General features: G+C 47.5%; 1 pseudogene; it reads right to left on the reverse strand.

The window, feature by feature from the left end:
* LOC128831944 (alpha-2-macroglobulin-like) overlaps positions 1 to 13,326 on the reverse strand; it is a 38,898-nt pseudogene extending 25,572 nt beyond the window's left edge.
* Positions 13,327 to 24,418: the final 11,092 nt, after the last annotated feature.

Genomic DNA, 24,418 nt, shown 5'->3' on the forward strand with positions numbered 1-24,418 from the left:
TGTCCTGTTTGGGAATGGGCCGGCAGGGTTTACAAGTAGATCTGGGAGACATTTTTTGGAAAAGCTTGTTTTTCGCAGTAAAATGCAGCTTTGGATCGACAAAAACATTTCTCACATTTGTGCTAAATTCACCAAATTGTTTCAGTTAAAAAAATCAAAACATTTTGTTTTGACATTTTCTAAACAAAATATTTTGATTTTTCAATTCAATATTACTTTTTAAAATTTTAGTTTAATTTTATGTTGAAAAAAAGTAAAACAATTTGAAAAAACAACAGTATGATTCATGTCGTTATCAAACTTTTTGTTGGACTTAAAACTACATTTTTTTTGTCCATTTTGGTTCATCAAAAAACCCTGAAACATTTTCATTTGGGTTGACCCAAAATGGTCTTTTTTTGATTTTTCAGTTGGCCAGCAAACCAAAAAAACCAGTTATTTGCACAGCTCTATTTACAAGGACCATGATCCACGTCCACAGCTAATGTAAATCTGCAGAGCTGCATTGAATTCAATGGCGCTATGCCAATCTACACTGCTGAGGGCTCGATCCCATGACTTGTTATGGGCAAAACCTACAAGTCATGGTTACTGTCCCAAAAGACATGGCTTTGCTTATTATTTCAATCTCATGGTGTAACAAGATACTAGTATTTTACTGTAAGAAGTTATGCAGTATTACAGTTTATATTGGCTAATATAGTGACTTATCGCTGCTTCCCTTTACAGCATTAGAGAACGTGTTATTGCTGAGATCATATTAAGTCATTATGGCTTCCCTATAAAACCAAGAAGACCTGCAGCATTATATCAGTTGTCACTACACAGCAGTAAGTTATCATGGCTTCTCTACACCACAGAGACCAAACAGCCCACCTACCTCCACTAACAGCTGTTTGATCACTGTGTCCTTCCGCCCTTTGTCCAGGGTCTCCACTACCTCGTTCCCGCAGGGCAGATCTGTCTTCAGGGCCTCAGCGGTCACTGAGAAATCCACATTACCTGAAACAAAGGAGGATAAGTGTTCTGCCAGGCACTGCAGCTACAGAGTGTTTTGCTTTGATTACATGGAAACCTCTTTAAAGAGGGTCAAGTCTCAAGTCACATGTAGGTTAGCACTTTAGCACAGCTCTGCGGCAGCCTTAGTTCCAACCCCTAGACTCCAATGGCTACATTGAATGGGGCTGGGCAAGATGGAGAGGAGGGGACTGCAGGGTCAGTTCTTCAGATTCTGCTGCCCAGACCCCTGCATGGTTTCAGAGCCATCATCTTCCTTTTCCAGAAATTTCAGACCCAACCAGGCTGTCAATCCAGGTATTTATATGGCCCCCATCGCAGTAGTCAGATGGGGAAACTGAGGCACAGGGACACTGACTTGCCCAAGAGCTGGACACTGAGTCCAGGTCTCCTGAGTCCAGTCCAGTGCCTCAGCCACAAGGCCAGCCTTCCTCCTTTCACAGCGGATCAGTCCCTTCCAGAGAGGTTGGAGCCACCAGAAATCTGATCCAGAAATATCAGTGCCACTTGGTCCCTTTCACAGAGGTTTTGGAGTCATCCATTAGTTCCTGATCTGAGATTTTGGAGTTGCCAGGTCCCTTACCTAGAGATTTTGGGGTCACAGCCCAAGATACTGTTTTCCGTCCGTTCACACAGAGACAATAAGATTCTTCTTCCTTCTCCACAGGGGTAGCCCGGAAGTCATCAGATGGAGCCAGTCAGATGCTGACCTGTCAATTGTACAGTGAGGTGCCATCAGGCAGGGAGAGAGAGGGGTTTGAAGGGTTTGGGGGTAAATGGAGATGGGACAGTGCAGGGGAGGACAGGGGGCAGGGAGTTTGGGGGCCACAGGGATTTGGTGGGGCAGGGATTGAGGTGAGGAAAGCTGAGGGTTACCGAGGTTTGGGGAGGTGCAGGAGACTGAGGATGGGCAGAGAGTTGGGTGCATGGCTCTGAAGAAACAGGTGATTGCAGGGCCTGAGGGACTCGGGACCAGTTGTGGGAATAAAGACAAAGTGGTGACCCCAAATTTACCACCTTGTTATGAGTCTGAGAGCCCTCTGGTGTCTTGTTAGGGGAGGAGGGGAAGTGCTGGCTGTGGGGGGTGGGGGGCTATCTGGGAGTAGCTGAGAGGGAACAGAATTGGGGACCATCAGTGAGCGTAGCGAAGGGCAGGAAAGGGATGGGGAAGCGGATGAGAGGGCCTTGGGGGCCCTTAACACTGTAAAGCATGTTCCCATTTCACTTTACCTAGAATGAAACCCATTTAAATAAAAGCTGAGAGAAAAGTCACCACAATTTTGCAGGGACCCCACTTCCTGAGTCCCCTCCAGTCCCTTGTGCTGGAGCAGGAATACACTGTAGGCTAGTGGGGCTAAAGAGTCAGTGCCGTTTCCATGGATGCAACAGGCCAGCGAGTTTCCCAGCGGCTGTAGTGCAGTGTAGTGGGTGTTGTGCGGCATGAGGCCAAAGGCCAAGCACATGTGTCCATTCCAGGAAGCCTGGAGTCTCCACTAGAGTAAGGGGTGATGCACAGTGTGTGGTCACCCCAGGTACCTTGCTTACCATGGGGTCATGAGATAGGCACAGGAGGTCTAAGGCCACGTGCCTTCAGCCACACAGGAAGTTGGTGTCAGGTATATCTGCAGCTCGCAAACCTTTGTCAGCCAAACAGATTTCTTCTTTCATAACGCCCACTCTGTACCCCTATAGTAACACACACCTAGGAGCCAATCAGATTCCTCCTTTCCATCACCCATTTCTTTCCACTGTAATAAGACACTTTCCTAGGGGCCAATCAGCTGCCTCCCTTGGATGGGAAGCCATGTTGCAACTGGCCCATGTGGTCTCCTCCCTGGCCCCTGCTGAGCAAAGCTGGAGTGTTCCTTACCCTGATGCAGCGGGTCAGGTAGTTGAAGACAGTGGCCCTTAGTGTGAAGGCCTCGCTGCGCACCACAGAGTAGGACAGGGTGAGCTCCACGAAGAAGGGCTGGAAGGCTCTGAGGGACACGGTTGGGGACAGGCCAAAGCCAGTGTCACTTGAAGTGCAGAACGCGTTGGCTTTCCATTCTGTGATGGTGTCGGGGATGGTCACGGCCAAATCAGCACTTCCGACAGACCTGGTGACAAAATAAGATCAAGGAGATGGGGAGAGCTTTCCTAGCTTTGGGGGAAACAACTGAGTCCCTCACAACATCCTGAATGAACACCCCCTCCCCCACTTTTGTAACTGCCTTGGGAGCACTGGGGGTGTGCATGCTGGTTGGTTATTGTAGACTCACCGCAGAACACTTCCTCCCATCCTATCCTACATCCAGCTCCGCAGAAGAATCATCCAAATAACAAAACTGGGGTTGGGGTTCCACGGTGAACAGAAAATCCCTCAGGACACACAGATACAGAAAAGGATGAGATGCCTAGCTAATAGCGACTTCTGCTCCAGAGCTGGGACCAAAAAGAAATTACACCTCCCTCCGACACACACAAACAAACACACACACACACAACAGGGGATTGTCCATTGAGATCCACACAATTATCTCCCAGTTACTGAGAGGAGAAGGAGTCACTGTGGTGTATTAGTAGAACTAGTTAACTTACTTCCTGTCTTTCCTCTACCTGCCTATCCATCCCTCATGCTTGTCTCGCTCTAGTCTATCTACAAAAGGTACTCCATCTATCACAGAAGGATATACGCACATCTCATGGTGTCTGAGCAACTTCTTCTGAGAGTCTGTGTAACTCAGTTGACCATACTCACCACATCCTCTAAACATCACTTACTTCACTGGAACTAAATCCCAAATCCACGTCTCAGGGAAATACTTCCGGATTGTCTCCACTGGGCCATGAATGAGATTTTCCATCATGCCACCAACTAAGGTATCTGCATCATATAAGAGCCCCGCTTTAGATGTTGGAGGAGGTAAGGGAGAGAAAGGTGATATGTTAGACCCCATTCTATATCATGGCACTTTGTTTCCAGTTAGTGACAGATTAGATTCTAAACCCTAGATTTGAAACCCCCTCTTTTCAAATTCAGACCCAAACTTAAACCTATCTTTGCTCACAACCAATCACTCCCTTCCCCACCCCACTCTCCCAATGTCATCAGCTGTCTTTTCTGAACTTCTTTAGAAGCCATTGAAAAAACATCTCTATTGCCCTATTATGAGCTCAGCACTGTCCGTTTTCTAAAGACTTCTGCACTTCTTATAGGGGTGGTATGGATGAATGAACATGTTTATTCCAACTCCACCAATTATGGAGGATATGGAAAGCCCAGACATAATAACTGCATTGAAGCAGCCCTCAGAGCCTTGGCTATATCCACTTCAAATGGAATTAACCAGTGGAACTCACTGCCCCAAGCCATTATAGATGCAAATAGTTCAGTGAATTTCACAGAAAAAAATCCTGTGTCTGTATATGACTAAGAGTAGCAGAAACACTAGTGACACCAGCTAGGATTCAGATGATCCGGGATATCAGTCCTCGTGCTTCAGGGCATAAGCTGATATCCAGCCATAGATCAGGAAGAAATTTGCCCCATAGCACAGTGAGGTGTAATACAGAGGTTTTCCATCTTCCTCTGAAGCAGCCACCATTGGCCACTGTCTGAAGAGGGACCTTGCGCTAGAAAGATGACAGTGCTGATCCAATATGGTCAGGAGGCAGGACACTGACATATATAGACCAGTAGTCTGATGTTCTACAGTAGGAATGGGGACATTGGATTAGAGGGTCAGTAATCTGATCTGGTTACTCTTCATTTCCACTAGTTAACTGAGAGCATAATAAACACTGATATTTAGCCATCTAATCTCAGAGCTCTTCACAAGGTTGTGTAAGTATAATTAGTCCCCTTTTACAGATAGGAATATTAAGGCACAAAGAAGTGAAATGATTCATCCAAGGTCAAGTTGATGGGACAGCTGAGAATGGAGAACATATTTCCTGCTTCCCAATCCTAAACTCTCCCCCTGGGTTCACACTCCCTCCCCATTGAACCTGTCTCTCTTTCTGCTTAGTTTTTTTCTCTAGCACTTGCTGGAAGGTGAAAACCTGGAAGTGGAAATTGTCCTGTTCCAGGTTGAGAGAGCTGCAACCAAAGTCAACAAGATTTAGCAGTTGTTTTTTGCCAGTGCAGCAAATCTACATTAGGGGGTGCAAGGTGCCACTGCATCAGTGTAGTTACAACAGTGCATATTTCCTTAGCTGGTGGAAGGTTAGCAAGCAGGTGGAGCAAGCAGGTAGGTGAGCAAGCAGGTGGAAATGGACCAGATTCCTATTTCAGGACTGACGTTAGTGGATTTCGGCCAGCATAGCTGAGATCAGAATCTGGTCGAATTGGTCTAATTTCCATGCAGAGGAGAGGGTGAAAGGGAGGGCAGCAGGAAACGCACCTAACGGGGGGTATAAGCAGGGTAAAACAAAGCAGGCTCTTTTACTGCCAATACCAGCCCCCGCAGGTACATATGTTCTACTGTACATTCTCTCCATGCAGAGTCTGGGCTTCCGGACCTTGGTGCTGGTGAAGATTTTTAAACCCATCGCCTGTAAAAAGATAACCCAGACAGCCATGTGGTAAAGTAAACCATACGTCAGGAGATAAACGTGCCGTCTGGACTGGATCGGGATGTGACGGGCTTATCGCAGTGCAGGGATGGGTCATTGCAAGAGCAGATACTAAGGCCTGAGACGTCAATGCCAGTGTGGCTGGTGGGAAGGGAAGGGCGAGGTCTAGGTCAGTGAAAGGCGCCGGACCAGCAGCTGGTGACGGACGTCCTGTGTGTCCTCAGAGCAGGTTCATCAGAGGCATGAGCAGTGCAAGCTTGCGCCGTGCACTCAGTCCCTGCCGGCTTGCCTCGGCCCTGCCCTGGAGGGAGTTCAGGCTCTCTGGCCCAGTCCATCCCCTGCCTCTCTGCTGAGATGCCAAGCAGTCATTGTCAGGTGTGCTGGGGTTTGGCTGATTTGGGAGCAAGTCCCACTGGGAACAAACCTGAAATCCCGCAGGACACCAAATCCTCATTAGCTGGGGCTGGGTAATTACCCTGGGTGCTGGCTCAGAGCGGCACTCCGCACATCTGTGCGTGTGTAGATAAAATGGAGACTGGCACTTCACAGAGACCTACATATAGGGCCGACTCTGGCTTTTTTGCCGTCCCAGGCAAAAAAGCCTCCGTCAGCCCCCCCGTGCAGCAGGGGAGGGTGCGGGGGGAGGGCGGCCAGAGCGCCGTGGGGAGGGCGGCAAGCCCGGCAGTGGTCCCGCTCGCCCCAGAGCCGGAGCGCCGCACTGCGCCGCCCCGCTCCAGGTGCCGCCCCAAGCAGAAGCTCGGTGGGCTGGTGCCTGGAGCCGGCCCTGCCTACATAGATGGGATAGAGAGCGTGTGGGACAGGATCTCTTTGACAAAATGGCTGCAAAGACAGAGTCGCCCATTTCTGGGCTCTATTTCTGTGCCCCAGCTGTTAGAATGTCTCCTTGTCATGTTTAAATTAGTGATGGGAAACCTCTAGAGTTCAGTGGTTGAGAGAGGCATTTAATCCTCAATGCTGGGGTTTCCCATCTGGGGATTCCTGGCCCAGCTTTAGTTATTACCTCGAATGTGCTGGCTAACGAGCACCCAGCTAAGTGCGCTCAGACAGCACCTATGGGATATGACAGGAGTTTGCTCAGCCAAGAACATGGTGGGGAAATCTTCTGAACTAACAGCGATTTCACACACTGAAGGGAGACGTGGCGCTCACCTTGAGAACATTGTAGGCGTCCCCTTCACCGTCAGGAGAAATGGGTCCATAGATGAATTCGTTTATAATGACGTTGTCGAGTTTCACACAAGGGTTATCGTCTTCTTCCTCGAAATGGTGCTCTCGGTAACCCCTGATCTCCTTCACTGGGAGCAAATCATACACCTGCGGGGACACGCCTTGATGTCAGTGACCACAGGCCCAATAATAATAAACCAGCGTGTGCCACCCTAGTGATCACAGACAGCTTTAAACTAACACACCTGTGTGTGCAATCCCAGTTACCAAGGTTGACCCTACAATAACAAACCCTACAGTAACAGAGCAGAATATCTGACTCCAGGGCTCAGCACTGACTTTTCAATAATACCCAGTGTGTGCTGACCAGTGCTCACCAGTGGCCCTCCAGTAATAAATCAGTATGTGTGGTTGTGTCCTCACAAGTGGCCCCAGAACTATAAACCACTGGGTGCAGCAACAGTTTTCATGAGGGCCCTACATAGATCAAGCAGTGGGCACAGCCACTGTGCTGATGAGGGACCCTACAATAACAGATAGACTGCTCTGCCCTAGCTCTCACGAGTGATTCTTGGCACTTTCCAGACAAGACCAGCTCTTGCACCTGTTGATCACTGGGCCAGGCTGGCACTTACAGAGCTGGGCGAGAGCTCGGCTTCAGGCTTCATGAGGAGGACGCTCTTGTCCACAGCACGGACGGCGCACAGGGAGCCCGGGGAAGCTCCGATCCGGAGGTGAGTGTCGGAGGCGGGGAGGCCCTCGGCCGGTGAGAAATGCAAGTCGACCTGCAACCCCAGGAAAGGAGTTAGAGGAGCTACTTCTCCAGGTACCTTCACACTCTGCCTCGCAGCACAGCCCAGTCCTGGAACCGCCACACACAGCTCTGTCAATGCCCCTGAACTCTGCCCTGCAGCCCCCGCTATTCCAGTCCTGGGCTCCCCACAAAGCCCTGCCAATGCCCCTCAGCCCTGACCAATGCAATTCAAACATGACCAGCAGTGCCCCCTATACGTCAGTTCTGCTTCCACCCTTATAATTCTGCCTATGCAAATTACTCCCGATGTGCATTCATCTCTCATATTCAATTGCTGATCCATGATCAGTGCCCGATGGGCTCATGGAGCCACTGAACATTTCCTGAGTCTTCCTTGAAATTTGCAATTCCAGGTTCCACAGGAATGTGAGTTATAGAAACCGGATGCTCACCTTATTGGCAAAGCAGTTTTCAATCTTGAAATCTTCGGAATTGGCGATAACGTCCCCGCTGGGTAAAGTGGTGTATATGAGTACCCGGGCCAGGGGGGCAATATCAGGCCCCACAGGGAGCCTCAGCTCAAATACCTGGATAACTGGCAAACAGAGAGAGGGTGCGGGAGCTAAGCTATAGAGAATCAGCTCCAGGGCCACACATTTCCCTAGGCTCCCTCATTATGGCTGCAACATCAGCCACCCTGAAAAATTCGCTATCCAAGGGTAAGAGTTTTGGAACATAGTTGAGGGGGTGGGGGGTGTCTATACTGATGCCTTCCTGTGGGGAAGGAGCAGAAAATCCCGCAGAGCCATACAGAGTCCCAGACCCAGACTGGAGTTTACAGGGACCTCGACCAAGTCAGAAATTCTCTCTCCCTGCAGAAACCATCCACTGGCTGGCCAGTTCTGCATTTCCTTCACTGGCTTTTACATGTAAATGTCAAGGTCAAGAGAACCTGGCCTCGGGGCAGTTTGGTGACCTGGGACATATATGGGTGTCTGGCCGCCAGTGCTGTGTCATGTGTACGGAGGTAGAGGTCATTAGGTCCGGGCTTACCACATAGTAAAAGACGATTTCCTTCTGCTCCCCCACGGCCTCTGGCTTCAGGATGTAGTGCACCCGGACCATCTCATTGGAGCCGCAGCTTAAAGTCTGAGACAGGGGCTCGATTTTGAGAAAGTTCTGACTCGGGGAGTAAAAGCGTGTTGCCATGTGAATGGTGTTACCATACACAGGGGTGATCCAGTCTGTGTCGTAACAGTTCAGTTCAGATTTATGGTTTGCCTGATAAAGAAGAACGTTTTTCTATCAGATCAAAAAGTGAGTAACAAGTCTATTAGCATTTCAGAAGGAAAAAGTGGGTAATTTTAAAAACATGTTCTTGGCAGATTTTTCAGTGCACCGTGCATTGATCTGCATTTTCCATGCTCCTATGGAGAGAGAGAGATGGAGAACCAGAGGGAGAGCGACAGAGTGTGTGCAAGACACAGAGAGCAAGGGACAGACAGAGAGAGAGCAAGACCGAGAGGAGGAGACTGAAATTTCTAGCCAACAAACTCTTTGTTTTATCTCCCGATGGGCAGAGAGGTCAATAAACCCACGGACATCTCCCCTGGAGCTTAGTCAGTGACACCTCCCATCCCCTAGCTCCCTGGATTCAGCCACTCACAGTGATTTGAATCGAGTTTTCTGTGAAGTTGACAGTGTCTATAGAAAACGAGACTCGGCCCTCTTCATTCGTTGTGTAGTTGGCTTCGTAGTTGTTTCTCCCTATGGAAATCCGGATGGTTTCGTTGGCGATTGGAGCATCGGTCCCGTCCACCAGTTTCACCTAAAGGAACAAATCCAATCTCCGTTGCTTTTACTACTCAGGGAAAGCAGTCCCCACATTCCTAACGACCCTTTGCCCACATTATTCCCCTGAGGCAGCTCCAGAGGGTGTTTCCTACAGAGTCGACCAAGGGCCAGGTGTGTGTGAATGTGCTGGGTGAGTCTGAAGCACCTGAGGAGGTGGCACGTCCTCACAGAGTCTGTGATTGGGAACATGGGAAGGACTGTGCTGATCACACCAATGGGCCTTCTCCTCTGTATCCTGTCTCTGACAGCACCAGGGGGTCAGAGGAAGGCGCTGCAATTCCCACTAATGGCAAGGATACCGCAGCATGTGTAGTGGTAGAGGGAGATGGCTCCTGTTCCCATGGTTTGTGATCCTCCCACGTTTTCCCTTTTCCATTTGCAAGTTCTCATTCTCCCCAGACAAGCACACTCATGTCAGGTAATTTCCTGGGCTCTCAGAGGTTCCCTACCTGCCCGGAGAAGGGGATCCCTGGTATGTAATGAGAGTCCACCTGCTCAAAGCTGATTTTGCTCATGGTGTCTATGATCTCACTGGAGCCTGTCCCAGTTAACTCCACTCCTGAAAGAAAACACGGCAAAGAGGGGCTTGAACTAATGCCCTGACCTGCAGCACCTCCAGATGCTCCAATCCTGCCTCACGTTGTCCAGTTCTGCCAGTGCCCTTCAGTGCTGGCTTGCAACGCCCACTGCTATTGCAGTGAGGCCCCACACCTCCACTAGGTCAGCATGATGCATACCTGTACCCTCTTCCGTGATCTTGCCTTCAACCTCAATTTTCATCTCATAACTCATAGACTCATAGACTCATAGACTCATAGACTTTAAGGTCAGAAGGGACCATTATGATCATCTGGTCTGACCCCCTGCATGCTGCAGGCCATAAAACCATCCCTACCCCTTCCCTGGACTCTGCTGTTGAAGTCCCCAATCCTGTTTTTAGTTACTTCAATCGGCAGAGACCCTCCTGCTAGAGATCCCTGCCCCATGCTGCGGAGGAAGGCGAAAAACCTCCAGAGGCTCAGCCAATCTGCCCTGGAGGAAAATTGCTTCCCGACCCCAAATGTGGCGATCAGTAAGACCCCGAGCATATAGGCAAGAGTCTCCAGCCCGACCCCGTTAGCCATTATACTATTTACCCACCATTGCTTGGCTTTCCTTGACTACTATGTTTTACCATTAAACCATTTCCTCCATAAACTTATCTAACTTTATCTTAAAACCAGACAGGTCCGTCGCCCCCACCGTTTCCCTCGGTAGGCCGTTCCAATATTTCACCCCTCTGACGGTCAGAAACCTTCGTCTAATTTCAAGTCTAACTCTTTCGCTTGAGCTGGAATATTTTAGTCTTCACCACATTGGAGGCACAGCCTCGAACATCCTCCTGAGCCAGAGACCAAAGAGGAAATTACCATGGAAAACCCTGTACAACTCAGGTCCGTGTGAAACAGGAACAGATACCCCAGCACCCAAGTCATTTGCCTACCGCTTGGTTTGCCTTAATCCCTTCCTCTTATTGGCTTGATCCGGCCTGACTTCCTCTCTTCCCTTCTTCCTCAACAAACCAATCAAGGCATCTCTGGTCCCCAGTGACATATCCAACATGCTGCCCTCTCTGATGCACTTCACCCCAAATTCTCCAAGTTACATACCTGGTTCCCTGATTGTTCAGATTACATCCCCTGATCTGAAACTTCCCATTAGTGTGATAAATCTCATTGTGTCTTTTATCCACCCTTGGAATCCTCTCTCTTTCTCCATGCACATTCTTTCTCTCTTCCTCCTTCTCTTTCTTTCTCTTTCTTTTCCTCCAACTATCTCTGTCTAACCTACCTCTATTTTCTCTCTTACTTTCTTCTCCTTCATATTCTCCCTCTCTCTCTTTATTGCTCTACCCCGTTCTCTTTACCTCCTTGCCTGTCTCTCTCTTTTTTCTTCCTCTTGAGTTCTCTCTCTCTTCCAGATCCTACAGTTCCCTCTTGCTTTCTCCTCTGCTCTGCTCCTGCTCCCCTCTCCATCTCAATCCTGTTCACTGATACAAAAACCTCTCAGGGTCTTCTATTTCCCAGCTGGATGAAATACCCATTTGGGGTGAATCCTGATCTGACTGATGTCAATGGGAGTTTTGCCATTGATTTCAATGGGGCCAGGATTTCACCCGAGGGGTTTTTCTTCATAATTTATATCCCCCAGCCCTGGCCTCACCTCCTTCTAACCAATACCTCCCTCCTGTGAGACAGAGCCCAACCCAGAACACAGAATCCCAGCTGAGGTCTAACAATCCCCTTTGAGAGACACAGATCGCCCTCCTCAAGACAGTCGCCTTCTGCCTATGGGATGGGCCTTGGACTCACCTGTCTGGTGAATTCCTCACACACAGCCTAGGCCTCTCTTCCATAGCAATGTGACCTGGACTGGGAGAATCTCTGGCACACACGGACATTCACCAGGCCGGGGACAGGGGTCCCATAGGTGTATCTGTAACCAGAGTGGGGTTAAAGAGACACAAGGTGCTTAGACAGGGAGACAGAATCAGTCAGAAGAGGCCGTTTCGGGCCCTTTATACCATTTCCCCTGAGGACTCTGTTGCTGGTTTCCTAATGTCTATTCTCTGGAGCTTGGTCTAGTCCTGTTTTTCAGTGACTCAAGTGATGGGACTCCAACCATTTCCCGGGGGAGATTATTCCATTACCCAGCAGGCCTGCCCCATTAGGAAATGTTGCCTGATACTCAGGCTCCTCTCCTCCTTAATCAGTTGAGTTTCCCTTCTCCTAGCTCCCTCCCATTTGGCCACACCTTTCTGGTACGGAAGAGCCCAGACCCGCAGACAATATTCCAGGTGCAGTCTCCTCAGAGCTATGGGGCCCAGAGCTGAACACTGTCTTCCAGGTGGGGTCGCACTAAGGCTGTATAGAGAGGGATTATCATCTCCCGTCACCGCTACACAACACCTCTGCAGCACTGTTTTCAGCTCCAGGCACCTCTTTACCCAAAAGCCATTGACAAATTGGAGGGTGTTCAGAGAAGAGCAAGAAATATGAGCAGGGAGCTGGAGGGAGGGATTTATGGGAAAGGAAGGAAGAGTTAAATCTGGCGAGTCTGGTTACGGGATGTCTAAGTAGGGACGTAATTTCTGCCTACAAGTGTCTGAAGGAGGCATCACCAAGGGTGGGGTCAGGATTATTTAAGGAGGCACTTGGGGGTCTGATTAGGAAGGATGGAAGGATGTTAAGAAAGGGGAAATTTGGGTTGAATAACAGAGAAAACCTTTCTGAGAGGGAGCTGTATGAGTCTGAGGCATTGTTTCCTGGGGCAGGGGGAGGAGCCCCATTTCTTGGGATGTTTAAAGCTTGGGCTGGGTGCAGACTAGACAGTAGGAACAATCCTGCCCAGGGCCCCTGGGGATGGAGAGAAAGTGACCCCAGGGGCCTTCTCCAACTCTGGTTTCTGGAGTAGCAGAGGGAAGGCAATGGTGGACAAGCACAAAGAACGGTGACTCAAACCCCGCGACTCACAGACCACAGACAGCCACTTTCAGCTCCTCATGGTGATTTTCTTGGGCAGCTTCACCGACACCTCGTACTTGGGCAGCACTGAGGGGGAGAGAAGGGCCAGACGTTGAGCAGAGCAGAGGGAACACGTGTACATCACTGTCATTTCCCCACTGAGTGACAGACACAGCCTCTCCCTCTCCCACCCCCAAGGCATGGTGCCAGATCCTCAGCCTGCTATAAATCACCACAGCTCCATGGCTGTCAGTGCAGCTGTGCCAGCTTCCACCTGCTGAGTATCTGGCCAGGGACTGTGGAACTAAAGAGAAAGACACCGTAACCCTGCTCCCCTCCCCTTTGCTCCCCTTGCCCAACCCCGACCGCCGGCTGTCGTTGCTTTAGAGGCTGTATTCCAAACTATGCTACGCGAATGATACCTAGTGAGGGCCCGACTCCCCAGTGCACCATCGTCACTCACCAGATTTAAAGGGCCACATTCACTGTGTGCTCTGGCTCGTGTGCTGCTCCAGTGAAGCAAAGCAGCCATAAGCCCGGTTACTTTGCGTCCCTGGAGTGGTACAAAGCAGACGGACTGCACCAGGGAACCGGGCCCGAAAGTTCAGCCATTTTAAACGTATCCCTGCGTGAAAAGAGTCGGATAAAAGCTGTTTCATAACACGGTAAAAGCAAATATTGTTTCCTGCTGGCTGAGCTCACATAATGCATTCGCCTCCTGGCTGGGCACTAGACTGTCAAGTTTCAGCCCCAAAGTGAATTTTCTCAGCAGTTCTGAACTAACTGAACAAGAGGGTAATAATGGGAGAGAGACACTGGTGGGGGTGGGGAGAAGAGTGGAGAGCAAACTCAATAAGAGCTGCTGTAGGTATAAGGCTCAGGCAAAAGCCAGCATGGCTTGGAGTGGCACATGCAGAGGCATCCCAAGCAAGTAGGTGACAGTCTGTCCAGAGCCAGGTCACACTGGAGCACTGGAACCAGTGAGATCGGCCCAGTTGGAGCACAGGCTGGTCACTGTGCCCGCACTGCCATGCTGACTGGTGTTCGGAGCTCTGCGGGTTTGCCCTACAAGAGCACTGCTTTAAAGCCCTTCAGTTGCGACACCATGTGGTACCTATCCCGCAGTTCCCAGCACAGACCCCAGAAGCAGTGGATTCTGGGAAGTTTCAGAATGCCCTGTGGGACAGCAGGGAGAGGAGGAGTGGAGCCACCGTTACTAACCCGGTGAGAATGAGCTGGTTCTTAGGCTTGCTGAGAGCAAGCTCTTGGAATGCTTATAAGTGGCTGGAGCATCTCTGTGGGACGATTCACAAGTGGTCGGGGTTGGTGCTGGAGTGGTACATTTCCCTAGACTAGACAGAGCTGTAATTTCTCTCTCCTTGAGTGATTAGTGGCAACCACTATAATTAAAGTTCTTTGAGAATCTACCACTCCTGCTGGCCTCATTTTCCTTTCCTCATAAACCTTCCGAAAGATTGTCCTTTGGGGCTGATGTTTTCCAGGCTTGGTCTCCAGCCAAAGTGTCTTTATTTATTTATTTTGAACATTTGATGATGTTCTGGGTGTCAGGGGCCACAAGGACAAAGGTGTGAAGACCCGAGTGGGAGAAGGGTAGAAAGGAGAAGTGAGTTAAGCCAGTTTCATTGGCAGAGCACAGGGGGAGAAAACTGTGCCACTGTAATGCAGCATGCACATAGTTCATTCTGCATCCGTACCATATACTGCACACAACTGGTAGGAAAGACCCTACACAAAAATAAAGCTGCATTGTACTGAGGCTGGAATCACAGCCCAAATCCAGTAGGCCCGAGGAATAGGCCTTTGTATTCAGATCCAGATACTCCCGAGCTTACAGTGAACAGTGACACTGGCAGTTCAAGTGCTGAGGAGAAACCTACACACCACTGGATGGGGGCTCAGATCCTGATCCCTTAAAGCCTCCAGTGTTTTCCTGGCCCATTCCTCAGATCTCTCTTCACTCATCTACACCCCAGACAATCCTGAACTGGATTTTTGTGCCTGGAATGGATGAATCCCAGACGGTTGCTCCTGCTTCCAACACCCTCAACCCCAGCACGAGTGGGACCCTTCCTTAGCATATTCCTCCACAGAGGTGTTTCAATAAGTCTCTTTCACAGACTGAATGCCTTCCTAGTCTGGGCACAGTCCTTCCCCTGGTACAGCCCTTGTTCCAGTTCAGGTGATAGCTAGGGGATTCCTCATGATGGCTCTCTCTTTGTTATCTTCCACCCATTTATATATCTTTTGCATAAGGCGGGAATCCTTTGTCCCTCTCTGGATTCCCACCCCCTCCTTCTCAATGGAAAAGCACCAGGTTAAAGATGGATTCCAGTTCAGGTGACATGATCACATGTCACTGTAAGACTTCATTACCCACTTGCCAGCACACAGGTATACAGGGAGACTTACAAGTAAAAGAGAGCCATCTGCAGACGATTGTCCTGGTTAATGGGAGTCATCAACATTCCAAACCACCATTAATGGCCCACACTTTGCATAATTACAATAGGCCCTCAGAGTTCTATTTCATATTTCTAGTTTCAGATACATGAGTGGTACATTTATACAAATAGGATGAGCACACTCAGTAGATAATAAGCGTTGTAATGATACCTTACAAGAGACCTTTTCAATGAAGCATATTCCAGTTACATTATATTTAACTCATTAGCATATTTTCATAAAATCCTATAGAGTGCAACATCACATAATGGATTTGGCCTGATGTGAGGGGTTCTCTCCAGATGCTGTTTTTAAAACGGTCTCAGAAAATAGCTCACGAACAAGAGAAGCGGCTAATCAAACCTGAGAGTGACAAATGTTGAACACTTGGGTTTCTGGAATGGCGAAGAACCCTTACCATGGGCTTGGGTGCCATGAGGGTTCTCTAAGAGACGGGAAGCATCACCAAGTTAAGGGCCCCAGAGAAACTGGCCAATATTTTCAAACTTTAGGATGCCTGAATTTCCGCCCCTAAATCCACTTTTAAGCAACTAACTACAAGTGACCTGATTTCCATAGGTGCTGAGCACTCAAAACTCCTAGTGAAATCAACAGGAGCTGTGGGTGCTCAGCTCCTCTTCAAATCAGGCCACGTATAAGTTATTTAGGTGCCTAATTTAAGGCATCTAATTTTCAAAATGTAACCAAAGCCTATTTCATGCCGTTACAGGATGAGTTTTGCTAATAGCAGATATCACTGACTAAAAATCCAACACAAACGGTGATTCAATGGGAATGATGTCATCAAAGGATGACATATCCCCTCTGGCTTGGGTAACAAATGAAATAGATTCCCATTGGTTCTCAGACAACCAATCAGAAAGTATGTTTTTTCTCTGTCTGCACTGAGGTTATAAAAGGCTGCAGGCTCAGACAGGGTCAGCATACTACTGTGGTGATTTCAAGAGGTGGCTTAACCAAGCCACCCTTTGTCAGGCCAGTCATAATCAGGCCAGACCAGGAAGAAATCAAAGAAGGCAAAATAAGAGCGAGAAAACCAAGTGAACTGAGCCAGGAACAGAAGGAAAGAGAGTCAGGCAAGCCAAGCAAAGAAAGACACAGGCAAGTGGAGCCAAGCAAGGAAACATCCACTGAAGCCAAGCAAGTCAAGAAAAAAGCTAGGCAGGCCAATTCCTGAGGAAAGACTCAGGGAAACCAAGCAGAGAAAACAAAAGAAAGCCAAGAAAGTCAAGCCAAGTGTTGCTGGAACACTAGAAGTCTGCAACATGTCTGAGACTGAGTCTGAGACTGAGTCTGAGTCTGAGCACTCTGGTGAGACCTCAATCGCAAAAGACCTTAAGGCCAAAATCACCCGTTCTTCCCGGGCTGGGCTGCAGTTCTCTGTCAGTCGCATAGACAGATTGCTCCGCAAAGGACAATTTGCAGACCTTATTGGAGCTGGAGCCCCAGTATATATGGCCGCGGTGCTTCAATAAGTGACTCATGAGCTTGTGGATATTGCTGGGGAAGTCGCTGCACGCAGCAAGAAGCGTCGGATTTCCCCACGGCACTTGCAGCTGGCCATTCACAGTGACTCAGAGCTCAAGAAAGTGCTGGGAAGTATCACCATCTCTCAGGGCGGAGTCCTGCACTTAAATCAGCCTGTGGTTTTACCTTCCAAGAAGAGGAATGGCAGGAGAGCCATCAAGAGAAGGATTGCCCCTGCTCCTGTCCCTGTTAAGTGAGAACAGAGCAAAGGGGAGACTGCCACCCCAGATTTGGGAGAAATGACATTGACTTGATTGCAAGGCTCTTTTCAAATGCATCAGTATGGTCTAATAAAAACAGTTAAAATGCCTTGTCTTCTTTTGTGAATTAATTTCCTCTTTTACTATCCTACAATTTTAAGGGATCATTCAGTTGGTCAGGTAGCTGCATTGATAATATGGTATAAAAGCCTAGAAAGATAGAACTCAATCATTTCATTAAGAAATTGACATCAGAAATTGTCTAAATGGTGTCAAGTATCAGAGGGGTAGCCGTGTTAGTCTGGATCTGTAAAAAGCGACAAAGAGTCCTGTGGCACCTTATGGACCAACAGACGTATTGGAGCATAAATGTCTAAATCGTGTAGATTCTGGGAGGTGATTTCTGGTTTTTTTTCATGCATTTCCCCAGTAGATTGAAGATTAGGAACATTTTTCCCATAGTGAAGTTGATGTGTATTGCATGTTTTGTGAAAACAGAAAAAGGAACAAACTCATGACAGAAAAATGTAATCCATTACACATGAAGGATAAAGCCTATGGGCCTGGTTTTTCTTTTTGTTTTATTCTTTTTGTTTTGTTCTGTTTTGTTGTGTTTTGTTTTGTTTTAGTTATCCCATTATAAAACCATTGACTTGTTTAGAGTAATATCAGATTTATACAGTATAAGTGATACTAGAATCAGGCTTTCTGAAATGATTAAATACCTGGAGGGGTTCACATAAACTTTGATCAGCTTTTTAAAGGGAAAACATTACCCACTTGCCAGCACACAGGTGTACAGGGAGACTTACAAGTAAAAGAGAGCCATCTGCAGACGATTGTCCTGGTTAATGGGAGTCATCAAGATTCCAAACCACCATTAATGGCCCACACTTTGCATAATTACAATAGGCCCTCAGAGTTCTATTTCATATTTCTAGTTTCAGATACATGAGTGGTACATTTATACAACTAGGATGACCACACTCAGTAGATGATAAGCTTTGTAATGATACCTTACAAGAGACCTATTGCATGAAGCATATTCCAGTTACATTATATTTAACTCATTAGCATATTTTCATAAAATCCTATAGAGTGCAACATCACACAATGGATTTGGCCTGATGTGAGGGGTTCTCTCCAGATGCTGTTTTTAAACCGGTCTCAGAAAATAGCTCACGAACAAGAGAAGCGGCTAATCAAACCTGAGAGTGACAAATGGTGAACACTTGGGTTTCTGGAATGGCAAAGAACCCTTACCATGGGCTTGGGTGCCATGAGGATTCTCTAAGAGACGGGAAGCATCACCAAGTTAAGGGCTCCAGAGAAACTGGCCAATATTTTCAAACTTTAGGATGCCTGAATTTCCGCCCCTAAACCCACTTTTAAGCAATTAACTACAAGTGACCTGATTTCCATAGGTGCTGAGCACTCCAAATTCCTAGTGAAATCAAGAGGAGCTGTGGATGCTCAGCTCCTCTTCAAATCAGGCCACGTATAAGTTATTTAGGTGCCTAATTTAAGGCATCCTATTTTCAAAATGTAACCAAAGCCTATTTCGTGCCGTTACAGGATGAGTTTTGCTAATAGCAGATATCACTGACTAAAAATCCAACACAAACGGTGATTCAATGGGAATGATGTCATCAAAGGATGACATATCCCCTCTGGCTTGGATAACAAATGAAATAGATGCCCATTGGTTCTCAGACAACCAATCAGAAAGTATGTTTTTTCTCTGTCTGCAGTGAGGTTCTAAAAGGCTGCATGCTCAGACAGGGTCAGCATACTACTGTGGTGATTTCAAGAGGTGGCTTAACCAAGCCACACTTTGTCAGGCCAGTCATAATCAGGCCAGACCAGGAAGAAATCAAAGAAGGCAAAATAAGAGCGAGAAAACCAAGTGAACTGAGCCAGGAACAGAAGGAAAGAGAGTCAAGCAAGCCAAGCAAAGAAAGACACAGGCAAGTGGAGCCAAGCAAGGAAACATCCACTGAAGCCAAGCAAGTCAAGAAAAAAAGCTAGGCAGGCCAATTCCTGAGGAAAGACTCAGGGAAACCAAGCAGAGAAAACAAAAGAAAGCCAAGAAAGTCAAGCCAAGTGTTGCTGGAACACTAGAAGTCTGCAACATGTCTGAGACTGAGTCTGAGTCTGAGTCTGAGCACTCTGGTGAGACCTCAACCGCAAAAGACCTTAAGGCCAAAATCACCCGTTCTTCCCGGGCTGGGCTGCAGTTCTCTGTCAGTCGCATAGACAGATTGCTCCGCAAAGGACAATTTGCAGACCTTATTGGAGCTGGAGCCCCAGTATATATGGCCGCGGTGCTTCAATAAGTGACTCATGAGCTTGTGGATATTGCTGGGGAAGTCGCTGCACGCAGCAAGAAGCGTCGGATTTCCCCACGGCACTTGCAGCTGGCCATTCACAGCGACTCAGAGCTCAAGAAACTGCTGGGAAGTATCACCATCTCTCAGGGCGGAGTCCTGCACTTAAATCAGCCTGTGGTTTTACCTTCCAAGAAGAGGAATGGCAGGAGAGCCATCAAGAGAAGGATTGCCCCTGCTCCTGTCCCTGTTAAGTGAGAACAGAGCAAAGGGGAGACTGCCACCCCAGATTTGGGAGAAATGACATTGACTTGATTGCAAGGCTCTTTTCAAATGCATCAGTATGGTCTAATAAAAACAGTTAAAATGCCTGGTCTTCTTTTGTGAATTAATTTCCTCTTTTACTATCCTACTATTTTAAGGGATCATTCAGTTGGTCAGGTAGCTGCATTGATAATATGGTATAAAAGCCTAGAAAGATAGAACTCAATCATTTCATTAAGAAATTGACATCAGAAATTGTCTAAATGGTGTCAAGTATCAGAGGGGAGGCGTGTTAGTCTGGATCTGTAAAAAGCGACAAAGAGTCCTGTGGCACCTTATAGACCAACAGACGTCTTGGAGCATAAATGTCTAAATCGTGTAGATTCTGGGAGGTGATTTCTGTGTTTTTTTCAGGCATTTCCCCAATAGATTGAAGATTAGGAACATTTTTCCCATAGTGAAGTTGATGTGTATTGCATGTTTTGTGAAAACAGAAAAAGGAACAAACTCATGACAGAAAAATGTAATCCATTACACATGAAGGATAAAGCCTGTGGGCCTGGTTTTGCTTTTTGTTTTGTTCTTTTTGTTTTGTTCTTTTTGTTTTGTTTTGTTTTGTTTTGTTGTGTTTTGTTTTGTTTTAGTTACCCCTTTAGAAAACCATTGACCGTTTAGAGTAATATCAGATTTATACAGTATAAGTGATACTAGAATCAGGCTTTCTGAAATGATTAAATACCTGGAGGGGTTCACATAAACTTTGATCAGCTTTTTAAAGGGAAAACATTACCCACTTGCCAGCACACAGGTGTACAGGGAGACTTACAAGTAAAAGAGAGCCATCTGCAGATGATTGTCCTGGTTAATGGGAGTCATCAAGATTCCAAACCACCATTAATGGCCCACACTTTGCATAATTACAATAGGCCCTCAGAGTTCTATTTCATATTTCTAGTTTCAGATACATGAGTGGTACATTTATACAACTAGGATGACCACACTCAGTAGATGATAAGCTTTGTAATGATACCTTACAAGAGACCTTTTGCATGAAGCATATTCCAGTTACATTATATTTAACTCATTAGCATATTTTCAAAAAATCCTATAGAGTGCAACATCACACAATGGATTTGGCCTGATGTGAGGGGTTCTCTCCAGATGCTGTTTTGAAACTGGTCTCAGAAAATAGCTCACGAACAAGAGAAGCGGCTAATCAAAGCTGAGAGTGACAAATGGTGAACACTTGGGTTTCTGGAATGGCAAAGAACCCTTACCATGGGCTTGGGTGCCATGAGGGTTCTCTAAGAGACGGGAAGAATCACCAAGTTAAGGGCTCCAGAGAAACTGGCCAATATTTTCAAACTTTAGGAGGCCTGAATTTCAGCCCCTAAACTCACTTTTAAACAACTAACTACAAGTGACCTGATTTCCATAGGTGCTGAGCTCTCAAAACAGAAAAAAGAACAAACTCATGACAGAAAAATTTAATCCATTACACATGAAGGATAAAGCCTATGGGCCTGGTTTTCCTTTTTGTTTTGTTCTTTTTAGTTACCCCATTATCAGAGACGCTAAGCTGTGGCCACACTCAGGAAGTCCGGGTGCACTATATCCTGAAGCCAGAGGCCGTGGGGGAGCAGAAGGAAATCGTCTTTTACTATTTGGTAAACCTGGACATACTGATCTTTTTCTACATATAGGTGACAACAACAGATAGGCTCAAGTGCCTGCCAGACAATCAGTCCCTGGACAGTAATTCTAGGTGGGGCCCCAAATTGTGTGTGTCCTGGGGCAAGAACTTTTACCTATATTACCCATAATCCTTCACACTCTTTTCCTTGGGCTGATGCTCTTTGCTGAGCCCCAATGCTGGATACCAACATTTTATGAGGAGAAGAAGAGGAACTGCGTTCTATTTCCTTTGATTAAACACTAAGAATTTTGCTAGCAGAGATCAATAGAGCAGCTCTGCTGGCTCCAGCCACCTGAGGCCCAAAATTCCTGACATTCCTCTCACAGGTTCCCCCATTCTAACACCTCTCCTACTCATAATACCCATAACAGGAAGGCTTCTTCTTCCATGCAGGTGATGGCCAAAGGAGGCATTGTGCGAGCAGGGACCCAGGCTCTGGCTGTGGAGCATGGTGATGGTGAGCTCTCACCACCCCTTCCCTTATCTTTGTCCCTGGAGGCTTGGCCACTGTCACTGAAACACAGGCTGCTTCCATATGCAGTGAGAGGATCATCGTGTGCCATCCCCTGAGATGGGGGAAAAAAGAGGGGGAGAACGAATTTCTTTCCTCTATAGCCATTCTAGCTCTGCAGCTCTTGCCGAGCTCTAATCCCCCGCAGCTCCTCATATCTCCTGACTGATATATTCTTTGTCACTGATGTCAGTCTCATGAGACTCTCATCTTGAGTAATTCAGGCTGGGTTTGCTTTAACCCTTGTGTAGAAATCCCACCCAATCTGCATCCCTTCCTCAGCCACCAGGCTCTTACAAAATCCTCCCTTTATTTTCTGGGGCACGTGGGGCTTCTGGGGTTCCTGAGGGACACAGTTAATGATGAGGGTCTAGAAACTAGATTGAGTCTCACCAAACTCATGTCACCAGTATTTGCCAAAGCAGTAAGAGCCGATGTTCTCATCAGTAAATCAAGTTCCATTCCCTGTGTTTCCATGTGGTCGGAATCCCAGCTGTAACAAGTTTGACATGAAGGGAAGCCTAGAGACTCTAGGGAGGTGTGTGGCCCTAGCCTGGAGCGAACTTCCTGTAACTTAGCCTTTCTCTCTTGTTTTATTTGCCAGTTAATGGGACCTTCTCACTGATGCTCCCCGTGGAGTCTGATATTGCTCCCCTGGCACAGATGCTCATATACACCATTTCACCCAATCAGGAGCCTATTGCTGATTCAGTCAAATTCCAGGTCGAAAATTGCTTTGCCAATAAGGTGGGTGTCTTGATTGAGAAACCCCAATTCACTTGAAGTCATTGATTAGAGAGCAGCAGCTGTTTGTATTTAGATTTGCGAACATTAAAACAGTCACTTATCATCAAATGCTCTGGGTGATTTTACCATATATTAAAAATAGCCCTAAGATTAACTGATTTGTGGTATTTCAGATGAGGTGAGGAGGTGGAATAGATTTCATAGCCGAAGGGTCCTCCCAGACAACACACTACCAAGAGCCCCTCCTTGTAAAACTGACAGGGCTCCAGCTCTAGCACCTCCACTGATCTCCACTGTGGCACTGTGGGATGGCAAGGGAGGTGGGTTTGTCAGGTAACCAGGTCACAATCTAGTTAGCTTACTACCATCACCTTAAACGCAGCCCAGTAACTGATAGGCAACCAGTGCAGATCATGGAGGACAGGTAACAGCCATACAGCCTCCATTCAAGGGACAGATCTAATTCTTGCTGTATTTTCTGGCTGCTTCCCTCCATCCTACCAGCATCACTTTCATCTCCTCCATACTGAACTCCAGCCAGCCTACCCTTATCCAAGCCACATGTTGTATCAAGCAATCAGTAAATCATTTAGTAGCACTGACTAGATCGGATGAGACAGAGGAGAGCTGGGTGTCCTCAGCCTGTTGAAAGACCATAGCCTATGTCCTCCTAATGACCCCATATACTCTTTGAAGAAGAGAGAGGACAAGATGTGCCCTGTGCAACCCCACATGAGAGGGCCCTCAGAGCGGAAGAGCAATTGCCCAAAACTATCCTTGGGGACCCGTCTGAGACACAGGAACCAAGCCACCTAAGGGCTGCCCCTCTTCTCCTAGGGTTCACAGGCAAATGAATGCCCCTTTGAGATAAGTGGTATCAAAGGTAGTTGATAATATCCGCTTGGACACCTGTACCCAGATCAAAGGTATTTAGGTGCCTAACTTCCATTAATTTCAATAGAAGTTAGGTGTCTAAATATCTTTGAGGATCTGGGCCCTGATTTTTATTCATCATCAGGAGATCATCTACCTAAGCAGTTAGTGCAGTCACTATACCAGATCTAGGTCTATATCCAGGTTGGCCAGTGTCAAGGGGAGCCGAGGCATCTAGATACTGTGAGAGCTGTTTCACCACAACCTTCTCAATAATCTTAACCAAAAAATGGAAGAACGGGAACTGGGCCCCAGTCAGCCAGACTGTCAGCATCAAGTGACAGCCACACAGTAGCTTCCTTAAGAGAACTGACAGCCTGGGAACGGTTGACAGTTTCCACCAGGTCCCAGTCCTTCCCCGCTAGCCTTCATCAGCCAGTGAAGACCTGGGTCCAAAGCACTGCCTGTGTAGCTCAGTGTATTCCCAATACCTCTAGAGCCTCATTGAGGATCACTGGCCTAAACTCAACAAGAGGAGGGCTTAGTGTTTGTCAGGTGATAGAATGAGGAGTGGAGATATATACACCTATCTCATAGAACTGGAAGGGACCTTGAAAGGTCATCAAGTCCAGTCCCCTGCCTTCACTAGCAGGACCAATTTTTTGCCCCAAATCCCTAAATGGCCCCCTCATGGACTGAGCTCACAAGCCTGGGTTTAGGAGGCCAATGCTCAAACCACTGCTCTGGCAATTTCCAGCTGGTTGAGGGATTCTTGGGAGCCATTACCCATCTGCAGCATCCAGGTCCTAGGCTGTTCTTCATTTTACCAGGGCTGCTGTAAAATCAGCTCCCTGATGGCCCACAATCCCTCCTGGTATATTCAGGATGCGACATAGGCCTCCCCAGGCTCCCTGTG

Source organism: Malaclemys terrapin, chromosome 1 (genome assembly GCF_027887155.1).
Source record: "Malaclemys terrapin pileata isolate rMalTer1 chromosome 1, rMalTer1.hap1, whole genome shotgun sequence".
In the NCBI taxonomy this organism is placed as follows: domain Eukaryota; kingdom Metazoa; phylum Chordata; order Testudines; family Emydidae; genus Malaclemys; species Malaclemys terrapin.